A 13760-nucleotide genomic window follows, 5' to 3' on the forward strand; every position below is an offset into this window, starting at 1 on the left:
ACCCCAAACGACTGACTACCCAGTACAGCGCTCGTCGGTTTAGTCCGGCGTTACTACATGGTAGTTGCGTCTTCAGCGTGCGCCCCGTCTATATATTGCGCTGGTAAAATGAACCGAGAATCCAGCGACACACATTGACATTATTTTACATGGAAAAAAACTGACATTGTATATGAAATCCCGTCAGCAGCGGAGCTGCTAGAACGGTATGATAGCTCCATTTGACGCATGCATTACCACAGACATTAAAAAAAAATCGTTACGCATGTTTGAAGTTTCCGGGAACGTAATGCAGCGTGCCGTCAAGCGTGTACATTGTTCACTTCGTGTTTCCGCATAGTACTGGAATTTCCCGTCGTGTTTTCGCACTAATCAGGCGCATTAGACCTTTTATATAGTCTCAGTGTGCAGCCATTTGCATTTTGCTGCTGCTGTTTACAAGCACGCACGGTGAACTGACCCACACATGACGTCACATCGGATAGCCGCTAACCGTATGGCGTAAGTTTCGTACGTAAGGCAAAAAAAGGCTTTTTTGTTTAAATGATGCTAGTGTTTAAGACTGAGAAATCCCGCATATCTGCATAAAGAAATATGCGCAGTATTCTGGTTAATAATTGTTTTAATTGTCAATAACGTCCTCACACCTAGCCCTTACTGTTGCGCGACGTCAGCAAGTTTTGCGCTGTGTCGTGATTTCGAGATCAACTTTAGTATCAAATTAGGATATCTCACAGGTCTCAACCCTCATATCTCAACCCTCATAGGCTTGCTAAGTGTCGTAATTTAACGTGCGAGATGCGCGTCGGTTAAAGTATTTTTACAGTTCCGAAAACGTGCCCGTACTCGTTTAATACTGCAGACAGCAGCATAAGTCACTTAAAGGTAACGCCGAAGCTTCCGCACTTTGCTTTTGTGGAGGCGACACTTCTGCTTGGAAAGGCTGGATCGTTGTGACACATGTAAGTTACCGTTCCGCTGTGAAATACAAAAGGATTCGGAACGGTGGCATAAAAATGTACGAAGCTGGAGGCGAATTTCCGGCGCTACAATATTGTCGGCCGACTAATACGGCTGAATTGCGTTTTGAGCTTATCTCGCGATACCGATTCGCGCACAATTACCGACCCCCCTCACTGTCTTTTGCACCACCATACACACGTTTTGCAAGAATGTGTATCTGGTCACATCTCCTCACGCGAGCCGTTGCCCAATCAAAGTGACCGGAAGATTCCGCATACTCCATACTGTACGTCTTATCAACGCCATGAGCGATGAAAAGAACGCCTCTCCGGGTGCACTTTTCTTGCTTTTTTCTTGTTCGCACACCGTGTCGAACCTTATCCTCGTTGATTGCTGTGGACTTGTAATTGGCGCAAATTAAGCGATCGCTGAGGAACGTTCCCAGTGAAGAGACAATGGTGCGAAGGATGCCGGAGAAGCGATAAGTAAACACAGAATACGCAAGTTCACTGCTGTCTTATCACCGTCTAGAGGTGGTAGATAAGCATTTCGCCATCCGTTAGTAGCGCGCAGAGCACGCCTTACGTGTGCTAGCTCATCTTGGGTTTAACTCGCGGATAACTTAGTAGACCTTGCTTGAATCGGTATCTCCGCGATAAGGGACCACAGCGCATTCCGCATGCTCAGTCATTTTCTCGTGCTGAAACGCCTGCTTCTCCCGCAGTTAGCGCTCGAAAAGATAAAGATTTGGTTCCTGTTCGTTTGGCACTTAATGACTTTGTCTGGAATGCTTTCAGAGTGGACAGTCGCTCATCGATGAACGGCTGAATTTTAGGACAATTCGGCCGCACCGACATCTGCGCGAATGGCATCTCGAGTGTCATTCGACTTCTTGAGGCAATGAGAATTTAGATATCACAGTTGTTGCCGCGGTCCCTCACGTTTCATGCACACACCTTCCCTTCGTCGCTTTCTTCCCTTCAGCCTGTCTACTCCGTACTTCCCGTGGAGAGTATCCCGTCGGTTACCCTGTATGCGTTAAACTTGCGGATACATACTTCCAGCAGCACTGGAAGTAGAACCAACGTAAATCCGATGTGGCGCCATCATGGCTCCAAATTGGCCAACATTGGTCGGCTATCGAGCCTGCGTTGTCTTTGTATCCATACCTGCTGCGGCTGCCGTGGCTATGTGAAAAAGAGTAGCCATCGTCAGGACTTTTCTGTGGGCCTTTCGAAGGAAACGGTATTTCGAACTAGCAGGAGGTGTTGCGGGTACACCTAGGCTCCGTTTTGCAGAATTGCTTTCTCGTCGCCCTCGGATGGTTTTGTGATTTAAGCGGCAGATTAACAGGAACTTTTATTTTTTAGGCAGCACACATAAAACTCGACGCTTATATTTCACTCCGTTGAATGAATATCTTATACATAGATATATTTAGGTAAATGAATGAATTCGCGATACGGGGCAGCCCTTATGAAACGAAAGGGAGCAATAGGGCGAAGGTGACGATGATTATGCTTTATTGGCATCCGCTTTGAAACATGGCGGGGTGCAAATCGTCACCTACACTGTAGGTGACGATTTTGGAAGGCAGCGTCATGGAAGGCAGCGCCGCTTCTCGAGTGACGTGGTCGCTACTCTTCAATAACGCTCCTCGACGATTCCTGAAGTGTTGCGTAATCTGACGCGTTCGGTGCCTGCAGGTGCGAAGTCACTGGAGTGGTAGCGCATGTCTCAAGCGAGTGTCTTATCGCAAGGCACCGCCAGGGACGCCTTATCGAAGCCCAATGACTGTTTCAGTCGGTGGGTGGCGCCACTCTGCTGTGGTCACTGCAATGAGAGACTATACTGGAAGATAGTTGGGCCCGCCATAAGTGTGTGGGTGGGGGGGGGGGGAGGGGACGACAACGCACAAGCCAATGGGGCATTTTGATATCATTAGAGCTAGTGTTTGGCTCATTACATTTATTAGTATTGTTGGTACTTGAGAATCAAGTGGTTCCACAGCACGAGCCGGGTACCTTAAGCGCCGCGAAAGGTCGTAGATGAACGGGCTTGGTCTCACTTCTCGCCGTTCTGTTTCACGGGGATGCACCACGTCTCAGCCGTTCATCGGAGTCTACGGGAAGCGGTTGTAGTCGTGACAGCCTTGCGAATAAATGATGGGCGTAAATCGGTCGCCTCTACGAAGAGATTCTACAGAAAACTGCGTAGAGAGCCTTGCGTATTTCTCAGATAAGTGTGACCAAACAAATTTTTTTTTTTGCAGGTACATATTAGAGCGAGAGCCAACTTCGCTCGTAGTACGTTCACCAACCACGCTATCAATGAATACACGGCGTCGCCTGCAGCAGTAGCTCCAAAAACGCCTGCCTGCAAGACTGCTTTTGATGTTCACGCCTTCACTTCACCGCTTCACCTTAATACAGCTAGGCCTGTGGTTCAAGTCTCTGCGGAGGCGTGCGCCAATGATTGTGCAGCTTCTCATTTATTCTAACTCAGCGCATCAAGAAAAAAATAAACGACTTGATGAAAATGTTTTATACGCGTCGTGCGCACCTTGCGGGCTGTCGTGTATGGAGATCCCTCAGAAAAAATGATGCTTCTCCGGCAGACACGAGGCTACCACGGGTGTTGATCACGCCTCATCGTTCACCCAAGGCAGCTCAATCAGCGCCACCGGAGTCTTACGGACGGGCAGTCATATCTTCGGCTTTTCGAGCGCCCAGAAATGACAGTTCGCTTCAAGACAACAACGTGTCGCCCGCTCCTGACCGTCACGAAGAGGCCACCGATTGATGACAGGTTCACTGTCGAGAACTGCGGGGAAAAGGCGTCGACGGCCGGTTCACAGTTTGACACGTGGTTGCCTCGTGTTGTGCAACATCGGAGACAGGAGAGCCACCGAAAAGGGTGGCACGTTGGGGAACCGAAGGTGGTGAACGGTTCGGTCTTTGTGATTGGCCAGTGAATTCCCTCGACGAGGGAAAGAGCGAAATAAGCGGCATAAAAAGCGGATCCGGACGGCTGTGAGGAGAGGGACGCTCGGACATGCAAATAATCTAGCATGTAGTGTGCTCCGATAGCTGGAGCCGTGTTTGTAAAACTCAACTATGTACGTTTGAATATAATCATTTTCTCGTCTCATAAAGGTTGCTCGGGACCTATCTATCTCCTGGCACGGCACCATCCATGGAACCTTCGTGGCCGCACGGAACTGCGACTTCACAACAGTGGCTAGTAAAGCATGCGTGTGCTTCTGTGTAGTGCGTAGCGTTTTCGAGCAAGTCATATATGTGCGTGTGTGTGTGTGTGTGTTTGTGAAAAAACTACCACTTGTGCGTGTGTCGCGGTAAGCGGCTGTGCTTGAGATGCCCGACACGTACGCGTATGTCCGGAAGCAGCGCCACCTGCAGCGCCGGCGTCCAAGGCGTACGACTCGCTTACAAAAAGTACACATGAAAACTCAATAGCTTTTTCTTCCAAAGAAAACCTCATCGACGGCTACAAGGACTTTGCAGGACATCCGTAGGATGTCAACAATCGTTTTGTTTTTTGCACGAAGTTAATACGGCGCCTCGTGCGAGCGTGCGCAGTTGGCAGTGTGCCCACATGTAAAGGAAACTGCAGCACACTCAAGCTTCGCCCCGCAAAGAGGATGCCGCCGGCACCAACCGTTCGTTCTCGATCCCATTATGTGCCATCAATTGAGCCGAAACGAATAAAGAATGGCAGAAAGAAGAAGACTATATGTCGCACGAGGTGGGGGGAGGGGAGGGCTGTGGGACGGGGGGGGGGGGGCGCAGGAGCCTAGCGGGCTTGTTGCATGTAACACTTCCCGCCGCACCTGACTTGTGCTCGCTCCACAATATCGCGCCACCGGAGAGGATCGCTGGGCTGAACGCACATGTGCATCGGGAAGTCGCGCGCCCGCTGCCGGAAAAAAAATAAAATAAAAAGAAAGGCGGCTGCGATACTCGCTAATAGAGGCGAGAGCGGGCGAGTGTCTGTTGTCTCCCTTTGTGGAAGTCGGCGAAGCGTAGAGGGCTGCGCACAGTACTTTTTTTTTTTTTTTGCGGTTTCGCGGCGAAGCGGCCGGAACATGGCAGGGGAGGCGCGGAAACAGAGATGACACGCGTCCGCTGTGCCGAAAGTTTTTATCAAACTTCAGTAAACCAGCGGTAAGCAGGGTGTACGCAAAAAGAGCAGAGTAGCTATAGCGACGAGTTAAAACTGCGGTGACTACCTTACACCCCATCGTGTTGGGCTTGGTCGTGCGCATATGCCCTTACAAAAGCCATTACAGATAAGCCGTTATAGCAAAGTGCCCGTTTCGTTGAACGCAGTACATATAGTTCCTGTTGGGCTTCAACTGAGTATTGCGCAAGACGTTTGCGAGGGACGCCGTATCCGCCATTGGTTTCGTTGGTTTCTTCAAATTTTTAATCACCCACCAGCGGGCCTAGCTGTCTACCTTGTGATGTGTACCACCGGGCGGGAGAGGAAAAAGGATACGCACATTAGTATTCGAGAGACAGCACCGACTTGGTAGGTGTTCCAAACGTCACAGGTGTTCCGTGTGCGTTCAACTCGAGAACCGCTTAGGGCATGTTCACGTGTCGGGCCTATCTGAGCTGAATGAACGCATCGCGAGTAACGGTTCGTTTAAGGCGAATTTCAACGCTCCCTCCCGTATTCCTCGATGGAAACTTTCCATGAGGTTTTTACTCGATATAGGTGTTAACCGAATCTATAGAGGTATCGTGATGCGTGTGCTCGGTGACTTTCACTCCTTTATTCCCTTTCATCTTTCCGCCTCTCCCTGCGCCATTGCAGGATAGCCGACCGGTTTGTCTGTTTGTTTGTTCTTGCTGACGTCATTGTTCTGCACTATTTTTTTAGATCGCGCTCATTCTTTGTTTACCGAAACCACTAAATTGTAGTGAAAGTTACCTGTAAGGGAGCGCACACTGCAGATCATGGGGGCGGGAGCCTCGTCCCTGTGCTAAAGGGATGCAGTTTCTTACACCCCAAAAAGCCTGCATTTTTTACGTAATGGAGTAGAGAATAAAAGAGTTGATGCGAACACGCACACACTTGAGCGTTCGTTGCATTGAGTCGAAACCGGTAACGGGATTTCAGAAGGCTGGCACTGCGCAGTCCACAGAATGGCCAGGTCGATAGCGGCTACCCTGTACTGTAAAAAATAATTTTTTTTACGCCCTTGAGGCCGTCACCTATAGGCTGGGGTGCTTATGGTCCCACAACGCCCAAATCGCCGGACATTTAGAATAAAGCTTTCACTCACTCACTTAAAAGTCAGTAAGGATGTAAATGGGTATATAACTCAGAGGCCTTACACCCAAAAAGGCTGTAAGGGAGAGTAATGGATCGATTTACAACCTTACCCACATTTAAAGGTGTAAATTGTTCTACACCGTGGTAGCCAGTAAAACGGCAGTTCCTTTCTTTTTTTTTTTTTTTTTTTTTGCAGGTACCTCGATTCAAGATCGGCGTATACTGCAGCTCAAAAAGGTGATCGCTTAAAAGCGCTCTTCGAGATTTATTTTTTCCTTTCTTTTATTTTATTTCTTCTTCGATGCGACGGATGTACACAGCTTTTGCGCGCAGCGCATATCTGCTCAAGAGTTGTAAGCGCATAAAGTGTATATACTTCCGTTGACGACCCAGACCATCTGGGTCGGTTTTCTTTTTCTGTTTTTTTTTGTACCTTTACGCGGCGCCGATCTTGAGGTCGTTGCCGCATCACTTCCTCTCTGAGGCGATCTGTACCGGCGCACTCTCAAGGTGACTCAAAACTTGGACACGCTCGAACAAAAACACCTGTGAGCCAACCTGTACACCCGGCGAGGCGAACTGATGCGGTCGGGCTTTACAAGCAAGGGCGGCGAGAACTGCGGTGTTCTGGGCGACATATGTCACGGTATTCGAGAGTTAAAAAAAAAAAAAGGAAAAAAGAAATCCCCGCCTTCGGGGAGCGGCTTACAGCGCCGAACACTGCGGCGGACATGGCGTATGGAAAAAAAAAAAATTGTGGGAGGGAGCATGACGTCATGCAGACAGCCTTGGCAAGCGAACGGAGCTCCGTGAAGCCACAGTGGTGGCCCAACACGTGACCTCTTGCGTCGAGATCACGGAGGAAGAATGTAGAGATTTGCTCAGACGTTTGGTGCCCCAGGGGCTATGCGAGTAGTTTTTTTATTCGGTGCGCGCTTGTTCAGCCGCCGTGCCGTGGCTCTCGTCTGCAGAGCGGGGGACACTAAAACCAACCGCGCACTTTGACGAGCGACCACGTGTTGGGCCACTAGTTTGGCTTCAATCGCGTTGCGGTATGCTCCCTCCTATCGTTTACTTTCCTCCATGGCGGCGGAGAGTGGATAGCAAGAAAGCGCAGGAAAGAGAAGAAAGTGAAGCAGCAGCGCTAAAGAAGAGGGACAGAGAAAGAGAGACGAAAGAGGGTAGAAAGGCAGGAAAGCTTAACAAGAGCAGTAATTGTCTGTTTCGTCCGAAGTCGAAGCATTGAAATCGAGTACCAAGATTTAGGTTTGCTCTGAAGGCATCTCGGAACGTTTTCTGACGACCAGCGAGCCCGCGGCGTTATTATACCTAGGCGTCGCACCTCGTTGGTGCCCGAGATGAGAACGAAGGAAAACCGTCGTGACATTTGTGAACGTCTAAAGAAATAGGATATTGCGTTAATTTAGCTTTATGTTTACAGTGCATTCCGCTCAGGCATGCACCACGGTGCGGATATATACATGTATGGATATACGGACAGCAAGAACGCTGTCCTGACAGATGCTGAGAATTGTCTTTAAGAACTCGTTCGTTGACACCTTTTGCCAATTAAGGGTCTCTGCAGGCTCCGGCAGAGCCGCCTGAGCGTAGCATGACGCTGAGCGTCCACTCGGCTTCCGTCGCTGTTGGAGCCAATTGCGCACTTCGTGTCTCTGGAGGCCTTCTGGTCCTGCGCGCGCGCGTGCGCCGTCGATACCAGGACAGCACGGCAACGCCGACGGCGCAAATGTGCCTCGAGCGTTCGTATAAGTGCTGCAGCAATAAAAGTAATCCGGCTCGCTGCTACCTTACAATGAGCGACCGAGGAGGGGGAGGTAGAAAGATGAGAAGGAAAGTTGAGAGAGAGAGAGAGAGAGAGAGAGACAGACAGAGAGAGAGCACAGACCCACGATCATAGCTGGTCACGATCACCGCAGGCACAATCACAGTTAAGGTCCACGCGCAGCACACAATGAACACCGATCCAGAACAAAGCCGTTCATGCAGCTAGGTATGTACATCCATAAAAAGCTGCAGTAGTGCCTTCGTCACCCTCTGCTGCGATGGCTTACGAAATCGCCATTCCGAAAACGGTTTTCGTCGCTTTGATCAGAGACCCACTATCGAAGCGCTATTAGATCACTCTGCCGTCTATGAGATTATTTTGTACGCCAGTCCAATATTAGAAAGCTTTATCTAGCGCGTGTAGAGTTATAACCTTTTACGGGCTACTGGGTTGCAGTAAACATAGACGGCAGTATAGGAGAGCCGGTAGGTGGCGACGTCTTTCTCTCCACCGCACCACCTTACTCGGTATCAACTAGCCCAATTTGCAATCCTGTTAGGTGACATCTTGCGACGCTTTCTCCAAGCATAACGTGTTAGAAAAATTTTTTGTGTCATGCGGGTGTTCTCGTTTCAAGGACAGCATGTTGACGAACACGTCGGTGCCGGCGCTTTACACCAGCAGATAAGATACGGAAGGACCCTGCGATAATAGCTCGGGGTCCCCTCCCCCCCCCCCCTGTTTTATCTCTGAGCCAGAAGATGGCGCTGCGAGCGTGGCTACAGCCGCTTACGTTTCTAGTAGCCCGTTATTCCGTGAAAGGTAATAGTTCATCTGGCCAAGCCAAAACTCTCTAACTGCATCCGTTTTCAGTATTTCCTCTGACAGCTTTTTTTTTACGTAATCGACGACGATACCGTAAACACTGCATATATTTTCCCTATGATTGGCACGGCAAGCATGAAATTGATAGATTGGCATACACGGAACGCTCGCTTAGGGAACGCCTGTCCGGAATCAGAACGATGAATTACGACAACGCGGCGCCGAATTTTTCGCGAAGCGGGACAGACATGTCAGGACAGGCAGGACATGTCAGGACATGGCAGGACAGACAGAGCGTGCTCAAGGTGATCCGGCTAGCCCGCAAGCATGCACCATGATTGCTAGCAGGGCTACGCGGTGAAAGTTGAGTAAAACAGAGGCGAAGACGCGGTTACCCGTTTCCATTGAAATGTCATTGAAAAGTGATGCATCGGCCGTATTCGCAAAGCATTTGCAAAGCACTCACGCATTTTTTTTTAATGGGCACGTTTTTTTAAAGACAGCTTTACAGGCAACCTGTACTGTCCGTGTTACGTAATCACAACGTGCTTATAAGATAATGATTTGCAGTGAATGTTTTAAGAGACAAGCGCCTTCGGTGGCAAATTTAAAGGGCACAATGCGGAAAGAACTCACACCAATATGCTTAGTGTGAGCCAAGACCATCGGGGCATCGCGCCCACTCCGAGTGCCATGGAAGGGTAGTGGTTTCTGGCTAGTTATTTTCCCATAATGTCAAGTATAGTATTGTTAACTATAGTTTTCCATAATGTTATATATAGGACAGAGGGACACGGAAAGGACGCTCATCCTCGTCCCTTCTGTCTCCCTCTGTCCTGCTTCGCGCTGCGCTCATTAACATCCGAGTTCCAGCTCGAGAACGGAGCAACTTCTCCTTCGGCAGTCGCAATGATGTTATAGCGTGAGAGCTAAAGTATAATGGTGAAAGCCTGGAGCTTATACATCCATGAAAGTAAAGTTTACGGGAGCCAACAACGTGTGTCACCCGCGGCGTAGTCGCTTTCTAGTTACACTGCTAAGCTCGAGGGGTGGTGGATAATATCCCGGCCGCGGTGGCTGCAGTCTCGATGGAGGCGACAGGCAAAGACGCTCTTTGTACTGTGAATTGGATGTGCTTTACACACACACACACACACAAAAAAAAAAAAAAAAACTACAGGTGGTCAAATTGAATCCACAGTCCCCCACATACGGCGTGCCTCGTAATCACGTGGTGGCTTTGGCGAGTAAAACCTCAGAATTTAATTCAATTAACAATATGTATGAGCGGCTCCACTTGTCTAGTTAGAGCGTGTCTGGCATTACGCCTGACACTAAAGTTGTGTGTTTAATGGAACTGCAAAATTTAGTAATGTCGATGCTACGCTCACACCTATCGATTAATAACCAAAAACGCTCTAGCGACGCTTCGCGCTATTTAGGTGGCAGCGGGAGCAATTGAGACATAAAAAAGCCAATATGTTGACATTTATAAACTTACCACGCTTAGAATGTATCCTAAAAAGCAATTCGTAAAGAAAAAAAAAAGGGGGGGGGGGGCGGCTAATACAGGCGCTGGCCAATCAGAATAGCGATTATATGATCGGCAAGTGGGGCTGACCAATAACAAGTTGTTCTAGCGAACGGCAAGCTCTGTGGGTTTAAGGTGGAAAAGCAACATTGGAGATTTGAGAGACCGCGCAGAGGAGCACTCCGGAATAATTTTGACCACACGGGGTCATTTAACGTGCCTTTAAAACCAAGTAAAATAGCGCTTTTTCTTTCTTTCTCTTCCCCCCCCCTTTTTTTTTGTGTGTGTTTCGCCACGGTCGAAACGCGCCACGCGCAGTCGGGAGTCAAACCCACGACGTCGTGCTCAACTGTATATAGGCTAGTAAACTCGGACCCAGAAGTCTGAAGGCGACGTTGATAGGTTCTTCAAAAACTCGACGCTTTATATGCATGCGACGTCTTCTCGTCCCTATTTCGTTCGCTTTCTAAGGGGGGCAAGTCCGCACTCCCGACGGTAGCCACTGTGAATACTACGAGTCTTCAAAGGAGAGCCACTCAAGAACAATGGAGGCAAGTCGGCATAACGTTCAAAGCACGCCATTCGTTGTCCACACGTGGCGAATGACAGTTAAACTTCGCTGACTGGCGGGATCACGGATCGCGGTGGCAATTCAAAGTTATACTCAATCCTTCGTCGAAATGTCGGAGATGAGCTTGGTCCATCATAAAACCCCGAAAAAAAGAAAGAGGTTTACAGGGAGCTACATCTTCGAGCCCTTAGGAGGACTCTGATAATTATTGTGTCATCTGTAATATGTGACAGCATTACTACTGAGTATTGTGTGTCATCACGTTGTATGTATATATACATATATGTAATATTCGCTGTGCTTATGGAAGCAGAGGAACATGATAAAGACTACCCAAGTCATTGAAATTCTCAATCACCATTCGGTTCATTGGCGTATAGCGGCTGAAATAAGAAAATTATGAGCAGGTCATTCTTTACGAATTACCCTGTGCTTTAAAGTGAACAAGCGAGGTCAACGCGGTGAGTCTTCTGAACCGATTATTTGGATTATTCGTACCTTTCGGCAAACGCAGTAACAACCGCCACATTGCAAGTTACACGTAGCAACGGACGTCTTTCGTGAAAAAACGCTCTTCCAGACATAAACGATCAGACGGTAAGAATACGCGTTATATATACACGCTCCGTCCATCTTGGGTCTAAAGAACCGCCGCTTTTGTGCGGGTATTTAAGGCCCTAATATGTACGGAGGAATCTCGACCATGGCGTTCTTCCTTACATAGCATTAGCGTTTAGGAAGAGTGCAGATGACAGTACCGCCGTCACGGTAGTCGGAACTACAAGGTTTCGCACTTCCTGCAATTAACCCTAAGCCTTTCTGTCGAATCCTTCCGCCGTCCTTCATGGGTGTGAATCCGTTGACCACACTCCGAATTACCACCGACGACAAGTCGCAAAAGCAACACTTGAACCAAAGACGGTTGGACCAGTCGGCGCATCCATGAAATTACAACCCTTCGTTAAACTTCAGCTGTAAGTGACCGTCCGTCCTGTCCACTCCGTTTCTTAGCGTCCGTATTTCCGTTCAGCGACACTACATCAAGCAACACTTACGTTTGACGAACAGCTTCACAGTTGCTCACAGAGGTTATGTGGCGAAGGGCACTTGGACGAATAGGCGACACAGACTTGTGGACTTCAACAGTCGACGGGGGGCAGTTCCGAAGGCGCGAACATCTTCACGGGGTCGCGACGCGCTTTGAGATTCATTTAGGCCGAGATTGAGGCCGGCCTCGCATCGCAACCGTATATATGTCAAGCTCCTGCAGTCGCCGATAAGGTGGAGCCGCGATCACCGTGTCCGAAGGCGCCGCCTAACGTTAAAACCTCGAAGGAGAGGTGGTGTCCGGTACGGGGAGGAGGGGTGGGGGGAGGCGAGCAAGGAGAATGGTCCGAAAGACGGACTCCGCGCGTTATTGGCGGCGGCCTGGTTCTCCGAACAAAAGGCAGAGCGCGTAATTGACCAAAGGAACGGGGAAGGGAAAGGCCGGGCGAGGGCGCGTCCTTTTCCCTCCTTTCGCGTGCGCGGATGCGCATGTGTCGCATGTATATGTTGCGCACGGATTCTTCGACGATCGCCAATGAGCTGGCTGATAAGGGGAGACCGAACCAGATAAGACGCGCTACCCACCGAATAGAATGCGGTGCCCCGAGCCAGAATTCTCCTGCGCACGCCGTTTTGGGGGAAGAGCCGAAGAATGGGGGGGGGGGGGGGGGGGGAGGGATCGTGGCAAACACGATCCCCTGTGGATCGTGGCAAACACTGTTCGTAAAGCTGTCCACTCGTCCTCTTTCTTTTCGTTTTCTTTTTTTGTATTTTCCCGCTTCTGCCGGCCTTTGAAATGTCACGAGGACGAACCGGCGCGCTTCGAAGTTGAGCCACCGCGCTGATTGATTCGTAACCCTTAAGGATACGCATAGCGCAGTTTTACTGACTTTAGGTACGCAAGCCTGTAAAAGAAGCCTGATTGGCCAGTTACCTGATCCTAAATAGACCAATGCGGGACGCCTGCGGTTGAAATGGCGTCCAGCGTCCGCCGCTGTCGCCGCGAGAGGCGCTGGCTGACATTCCCGGGGCTAATCTTGTGCACACACAAAAACGCCCAACAATGCATATATGTAGAAGGATGGCCGCCGGGGTAGCTTAATTCGCCGCGCTCGTAATGCGCAATATGGGGGGTTCGAGTCCGAGTTTCTGCAAGTTAGTTTCCATTTATATTTCCAACTTTCATTTCCAAGTTTATTTAATTGCGTCTACAGTGAAATACACATCACAGTCAATTTCTCCTATGGTTTCAGCGCCAGTTTATTTCTTTCCATAAGGGGAATACATGCTTACATAAGTATACAAAAGGAGGTCCCAGAGCATGTGGTTTGTCGGCTTAATTATTTCTTTTCTTCGTACGGATATGTGAAGAATCGAGCTCTCGGATACCTTTTATTCGCGCTCATGCATAGCGGCTAATATAAGCCTACTCGTGCCCGTGCTAGAGTGGCATACATTACATTCAGTGACGCCGGCATCAAACAACACTGACAGCCGGACCAATATTGCCTCGACGTTGGGCCCATATTGGCGACGTATACATCCGAGAACGTTGGCCTAACACAGCCGGCATCGACGCCGCTTTCTGTGCTATACTTGAAGTAACGGCGAGGAAGCGATCCAGCATGTTCTTTGCTTCTATCGCTGACCCCGCTGCAGCGCAGAGAAACGGTTGCTTGCGTCCATACTGGTTCGCGTGGACTACCGACAGCTTTGGTGTAGAAGCCACTGGAGTG

General features: G+C 49.4%; 1 protein-coding gene across 1 annotated transcript in view; it reads right to left on the bottom strand.

The window, feature by feature from the left end:
• pros (homeobox protein prospero) overlaps positions 1–12286 on the bottom strand; it is a 110556-nt gene extending 98270 nt beyond the window's left edge. Inside the window, exon 1 of the mRNA XM_055072272.1 lies at positions 12033–12286. The gene's annotated coding sequence lies outside the window, so the exon portion shown is untranslated. The remainder of the gene's footprint in view (positions 1–12032) is intronic.
• Between the last annotated feature and the right edge of the window lie 1474 nt (positions 12287–13760).

This window comes from Dermacentor andersoni, chromosome 7 (genome assembly GCF_023375885.2).
Source record: "Dermacentor andersoni chromosome 7, qqDerAnde1_hic_scaffold, whole genome shotgun sequence".
NCBI lineage: Eukaryota > Metazoa > Arthropoda > Arachnida > Ixodida > Ixodidae > Dermacentor > Dermacentor andersoni.